The sequence below is a fragment of the Lotus japonicus genome, chromosome 2, assembly GCF_012489685.1.
Source record: "Lotus japonicus ecotype B-129 chromosome 2, LjGifu_v1.2".
Classification (NCBI taxonomy): domain Eukaryota; kingdom Viridiplantae; phylum Streptophyta; class Magnoliopsida; order Fabales; family Fabaceae; genus Lotus; species Lotus japonicus.
In genome coordinates, this window is record NC_080042.1 from 27,081,687 (window position 1) to 27,088,665 (window position 6,979).

The following is a 6,979-nucleotide window of genomic DNA, read 5'->3' on the forward strand; positions in this document are numbered from 1 at the left end:
TGGTGGTGGTGGTGTCAATGAGTTGTGTTGGCAAAGGTACACTCAAGGAGATAAGAGGAGAGGTAAAGGGAATTGTGGTTGAAGTGGTGATGGTAGAAGGAGGAGGGAGAGGTTGAGTCTAATCCCGATGAAGACCTCAGGATCTACGTCAACGCCTTCATCCTTCAAGGCGTTTAGATACTCCACAATGGCTTCTGGAGAGTCCTCCTTGGACCAGAGTGGGTATCCATCAACATAGATGCGCCTTAGAGCCAACTCGTCGGCAGATTCCTTAACTGGCTTCACAACTACCTTCTCAATTAGCTTCATGTTGTGAAGAGTCTGAGCGTTGATGGCTTCTCCAGTTGCCACAGTTAGATCATATGTGCAGTTGGAGTCCTTCAAGAATTGTACCAACCCACTCTCAATGAAGATGACTGAGAGCATCCTTCCAAAAGGAATGTACTTGATGGAGGCTCTGCTAGAGGTGGTGATCGTTCTTGATTTCTTCACAGCATCCTTAAGATATTGGAAGAGGAAGTAGGGAAGGGAGAGCTTGAACTTCTGATCCAGACAATAGAGCATACACTTCTGGGTAGCGTTCATGTAATCTGGGGAGCTAGAAGAAGGCCTTGGGTTGATGCATGTCAGAAGAATCTTGTGCCAGATTCTCAGTTTGGCAGAGGGATCCTTTATCTTGCCATCAGTTTTTGAAGAGCCCTTTTTTCCAAAAAGGTGAGGATTGTCAAAATTGGTAAACCTTTTTCCTCTTCTATTCTCCATTCCCAGAAGCTTGGCGATGGAGATTTCAGTGATGACAATTTTCTGCCCTAGAACACTTGATACGATCTGGACATCATTGTAAGTGGCCTTTCTCCAGAAATCTTTGACCAACTTCACATAAACTGGCCTGAGCAGACGGTTGAAGTAACTTTCCCAGTCCTGAGCAGCAACTTCAGTTTTCAGATTAACAACATTTAATTCAAAGTTGTCAAAATCAACCCTTGGTCCGCAGAGAACCGTCAACTCATCAAAAGTAAGAACGCAAGTGACTGGAGCCTCTTCCATGTGAGCTTGATTCGCTTCTTCAAATTCAGGCTTTCTGGGTATGGCCTGAGAAGATGATGAAGAACCTCCCGCATGGAGGTGAGGAATAACCGAACCATCAAAGGTGTCTTCCATTCTCTTGGCCGTAGCCTCCTGAGATAAGGAGTTGAGATAGTCCGAAGTGGCTGCTTGCTTGTCGCTGTTTGATGATGCCATTGAAGGTGATGAAGGTTTTGGGTGACTAAGGTAATGGGAGAGATGAGAGAAGAGAGAGTGCAAAATTTTTCTTGAAAGACAAGTGCAAAGTGAGCGTGTGATAGAACGTGGGTGAATAGTGGGTAAGTAGGTGATTTGAAAGGTAACCGTTGAGTAGATGAAAAACCAAAAACCAAAAGTAAAAATCCACGACTAGAAATTAATGTGGTAATAATAAGCAATAAATACTAATATCACGCAGTGGAGAATTAAGTAGATGTGATCATTACAACAGAAATTCCAAAGAAGCACAAGGAACGATACATCAGAATAAATCTGACACGCGTTTGATGTCTTATCTCAGAAGGAATACCAATGGGTACTTATCTTCTGATTAAGTTAACTTATGAACTAGATAACTTCTGATGAAAGCAGAAGCATCGTAGTTAGAGGTTTTGATCCATCTTCATACTGGACACAAGTCCATATTCAGATTTTTCACAAATCTATCCTCTGCTAAGGGCTTTGTGAAGATATCTGCCCATTGATGGTCATTATCCACAAACTTCAGAAGAAGTACGCCCTTCTGAACATAATCTCTAATAAAGTGATACTTTACCTCAACGTGCTTGGCCCTTGAATGTAAGATAGGATTCTTACTTAGAGAAATAGCAGCAGTGTTGTCACAAAATATTTGGATATTGCTCTCGAGGATTTGATAATCTTCTAGCTGATGTTATCACTCATTTGCATTACTCTAGAATGGAGGATCCTTCCTCATTCTCCTACACTCTTGGCGCTGCTCTACTCTTTCCTTCTCCAGACGATCGAGTATGTACTCTATGTTGCAGAGCCTGTTGCTCAGTTCATCCTTCTCCAGGCTCTCCTCCATCGTCTCCAGATCCTTCTCCACTGCTTCCTTCTCTTCCAGCAGATTCAGCTCCAGCTTGCAAAGCTCCTGAATCTCCTCCACGAAGCAGAGGAACTCCTTCAGATCTTTCTCCAATTCTGGACTAAGATCCTTCTCAAGCAGCTCTGTAGTCAACTCATGTATGGTTCTCGAACCTTCTGGGTGCCTAACATTGATGAAAAGATCTTCATCAAAAGCCTTCCTTCTGAGCTCCTCTAATGCAATGATGTATGATGCCATTTGTTATTCGAAAGTAGTCTTGTTGTGAAGCCTACTTTGTTCCTAATCGCTTTATATAAGCATCCTTCTCTCTCCAGAAGTTATTGCTCTTGCAGTTTCTCGAGGATAAGTTATTGGTAACTGAAGCTTCTCTTTACTCCCGTGGCCGGTGGTAAACATTTTGCATATGCATTAACTCCTTTTATTTATTCGCTAATTTCTTTTTCTTCATTAATCCCTTCTCCATTTTTTTTTAAACTTAGACCTTCTCTAAGGGGGAGTACCTTGTACTTCAAGCTAAGTTTTTCACACCCCAAGCCTTTTGCTTATGACAAAAAGGGGGAGTATAACCCAGTTTTTGATGTGTAAGCTGTGTTAGTGTGATTTCTTTTTCTTTTGGAGAATTTAAGAGTTCCACTTTTATGACCATAGATGTGTCACTGGGCAAATACAAGGAATACAATTCACTGAAGTGATATTGGTCGACCCTGATAACCTACTCATGACTCTGAATACTTATGCGCTCTGATTATTTCATTTCATCTATGTCATGCGTTTTCACTCTGAACTCTTCTATTTATTTAGCTCAGAATCTAGATATCACTAATGTTTTCATTAAGTCTTAGATTCAGGGGGAGCTAAGCTCAGAATCAAGCTGTGACTTGGATTCAGAATGAACAAAATAAACCATTCACATCAGGATAAGTCTTTTTCTTTTCCTTATACTTTGAGTGAATTCAGTTTAGTGTTTAAGAATTGTTCATCAAAATACTTGGTTTTGTCATCATCATAAAGGGGGAGATTGTAAGATCAAGTTTTGATCGTGTAGTACAACTCTATGTTTTGATTATTACAAGTTAACGTTTTAGTATGAACAATTATGGTACTCTAACGTGTTTTCTGAGTGTGCTCTTAACAGGCTCTGATCTTGACATAATCTAACACAAATCAGAAGCACTTTGCTTAAAGAGTAATCCTAGCAACGCTTTCGCAATCTCTATGTTCAATCTCAACAGTAGAAAAGCTTCAGAAGATCTGAAGTTAATCAAGCTCTAATATGGACTCAGCTCACTTGAAGTTCTGAGGATCCAGACGTTCTGATAACCCAGACACTCTGAAGGCTCAGAAGCTCTGATGGTTTAGAAGACTCTGAAGATCCAGAAGCTGAAAAGTGGAGACTCTGAAGTCCAGAAGCAAACTGGCTCTGAAGACCAAATACTTCTCCTCTGAGTTCAGAATCAGAAGGTACAACGGTCAGAGGATCCATGCTTCCCTCTGACTCTGATCAACAAGCTTCACAAGTTCCAACACGAAGCATTCCTCTGATCAGAAGTCAACAAGGTTAAAGGTCATGTCACTATCCAAAGTACAAAAGCAAGTGTACTATCCTGACAACCTAACCTAACATTCTCAGCCACAGCAGAAGCTAGAAATCACAGATCTGCCCTCCACAGCAATGTTCAAACCCTAATCCTTGGATTATTTATAGAGGCTGAAGACTGAAAGATGCGGTGGAAGAAACTTATACGCGCAAGCAATATTCAAATCTTCTTAGCAATCTTTCTTCATCGAATTCATTGTGTTTACTACAAGCTTTTAAGAAGCAACTTCTTTGTAAACAATATTCTTTAAATAGTTGTTTAGTTTACCTTTAGGAGATCAAGGTTGATCGGATCCTAGAGAAGACTAAGAGAGTGAATCTTAGTGTGAGCTAAGTCAGTGTATTGTTAGTCACTTGTAGGTTTCAAGTGCAGTTGTAACAAATCTCTGATTAGTGAATTGCCTTCATTCTAAGAAGGAAGAAATCACCTTCACGGGTGGACTGGACTAGCTTGAGTGATTCATCAAGTGAACCAGGATAAAATCCTTGTGTGCTTTTCTCATCTCTTATCTTAAGCACTTTACTTGTGTCTCGAAAGATTTGTCAAAATCTTAAGTGGGAAGTTTTATTCTGAAAACTCTATTCAAACCCCCCCCCTTTCTACCGTTTTTCATACCTTCAATGGAGTCTTTAGGGATCGATCCGCCATTTGTAAGGAGAGCATGGTTGGAGTAACCTCTCCTAAGTTCAGCCTCTCAAACATGGTAAGCGGCATCAAGTTGATGCTCGCCCTTAGGTCGCACAAGGCTTCCACATCCGTCAATCCTTCAATTTTCTTTGGCATTTTCCGCTGCAAGATGGCACTACATTCCTCCGCCAACAACACCGTCTCATCTACTTCCTTCAACCTCCTTCTCTTATGCAAAATATCCTTTATAAACTAAGCATATATAGGCATTTGTTCCAAAGCATTGACAAAAGGAATACTAATGTGGAGCTTTTTGTAAACATCCACAAACTTTGAAAACTTTTTGTCTAAGCTCTTCTTAGCCAATGCTTTAGGAAACGGAACCTTGCTAGTTTCAAGAGTAAGATCAATTATCTCTCTCACCTTGATAGGCACAACAACTTCCCCCTCAACTATCTCCTCTCTTTTTTCTCCCTCTGTTTGTTTCTTCAATTCATTCATCACTCTCCCACTTCTAGTGGTCACAACAGAGGCATTTTCTTGCTTAGGATTGGGGATAGTGTCGGAAGAAAATTTACCTTGAGGTCTCTCGGCTATTTTCTTGGCCAGCTGGCCAAATTGATTCTCTTGATTCTTGATAGCCGCCTCTTGGTTCTTGTAATTATTCTCCGTTCGGTTGATGAATGTTTCAACCAACTCCTCCAAGCTTTTCTTGCTACCACCACCCTCAACTTCACCACGCTCTTGAGGTTGTCTTGAGGTTTGGCCTTGGAATCCTTGACTAGGAAATTGCCTTTGAAAGCTACTTCCTTGCCCATTGTTGCTTTGCCTCCAAGAAAAACTGGGTGATTCCTCCATCCCGGATTATAAGTATTTCGAGCTTGACCCATGGCCTTGACTTCCTCTTCCGGTCTAGTCTCGGCGCAATTTTCACTGTCATGAGGCCCTCCACAAGTCACACACTCCACTTTGGCAACTCGACCACCAATCACCTTGGTCATCTTCATTTGACTCTGAATTTCATTCATTTGCTTGGAGAGTTTCATGTTGGAGGCCATGAGTTGATCATAAGCTTCAACTTCAAGGACCCCTCTTCGGCCTTGGCGTTCATTATTAAAGTTCATGGCTCTTATAGCAATCTTTTCAATCAATTCATACCCAACTTGTGGAAGAAGGGCATCGAACTCTCCACTTGAAGCTGCATCCAAACCAAACCTCGAAGAATATTGGAGACCATCATAAAACTTTGCCACTTGCTCAGCTTGGGTGAGGTTGTGTTGAGGACACTTCCTCAAGAGCTTCTTGAAACGCTCCCAAGCTTCATAAAGATTCTCATCAGTGGATTGAGCAAATGTTATGATATCATTCTTAAGCTTTCACAAGAGGGCTCTTGGAACAAATCTTGTGGTGAATTTCTCGGCTAGATCCTCCCAAGATGTGATGCTACCTTGGGGCTGTGAATTCAACCACTCTTCAGCAGTGTCCCTCAAAGAGAAAGGAAACAAACTCAAGCGGATGGTGTCCGTTGAGACATTTTGAAGTTTATAAGTGTTGCAATTGCGGATGAACCGCTCCATGTGTGCATGAGGATCCTCAAGAGCACCTCCACCATACTGATTTTGGCTCACCAAGTTGATGGATGCCGGCCTCAGCTCAAAGTTTCACATGCCATCAGGGGAAACTATGCTGCCCGGATAATCGTAGCTCATGGCAGCCGAGGTGAGGTCTCTAAGAGAACGATCTGCATTCTCTAAGTACTTTTTGTAAGACCAAGATTTGGTCAGGTGGTACAACTCTAGGTTTTGATGATAACAAGTTTATTATTGTGTATGAACAATTAGGGTACTCTAACGTTTGTTTTTTAAGTTTGTGGCAAACAGGTTCTGACTCTGATTCCAAGACGTATATATATCAGAATAAGAAGACCCAAGAGTAACCAATGTAACGCTTCTGCAATCACTACGATCTTCTGAACGGTAGAAAACGCTTCAGTTGCTCTGAAGATTAAAGCTCTGATGTGGACTCTAAAAGACTCAAGTGCTGAAGCTCTGAAGACTTGAAGACTCTGAAGTCCAAGAGTAAGCTGGCTCTCAAGACCAAAGTACTTTCAATTCTGCAGACCAGAAGTTCAGAGTGAACGGTCCCGAAGCATAAGCTCTGAAGGTCAGAGGATCCAAGCTTCCTTCTGACTCTAATCACATTGCTTCACATCACAAGTTCCAACTTGAAGCATCGCCTAAGACCAGATTTCAACTAGGCTAAGGCAATGTCATTGTCATTCATTCAAAAGCAAATGTACTATTGTTGGTCAATCTGCAAGTGTACAGAAACCTCCGGGTTTTAAAATATCGAACCACAGGGATTGTGAGTGAGAGTTGTGGATTTAAGCCTAAAGTTTGCAAGTTTTGAAAGCAATAAAATTATGAAATTGATTTTGGTTGTTGGTGACAAAAGGTTTGCAAAAGAGCAATATTGAAAGTGCTGAAAATAACAATTGATGGAAATGCCTTGGGTTATTGATCATCTAAGCTACTCTAGTCTACCTATCCTATGCATGTGAAACCTTGATTCATTCCTTGTTTCTTTAGCCTATGTACTCACTTATTGATTCCTCACATAA

At 41.3% G+C, this 6,979-nt stretch overlaps 1 non-coding gene across 1 annotated transcript; it reads left to right on the forward strand.

Moving 5' to 3' along the window:
• Nucleotides 1-5,628: 5,628 nt before the first annotated feature.
• Nucleotides 5,629-5,735, forward strand: LOC130741502 (small nucleolar RNA R71). Its single transcript, XR_009020398.1, has one exon. It is a non-coding gene; the product is annotated as a small nucleolar RNA R71 (small nucleolar RNA).
• Nucleotides 5,736-6,979: the final 1,244 nt, after the last annotated feature.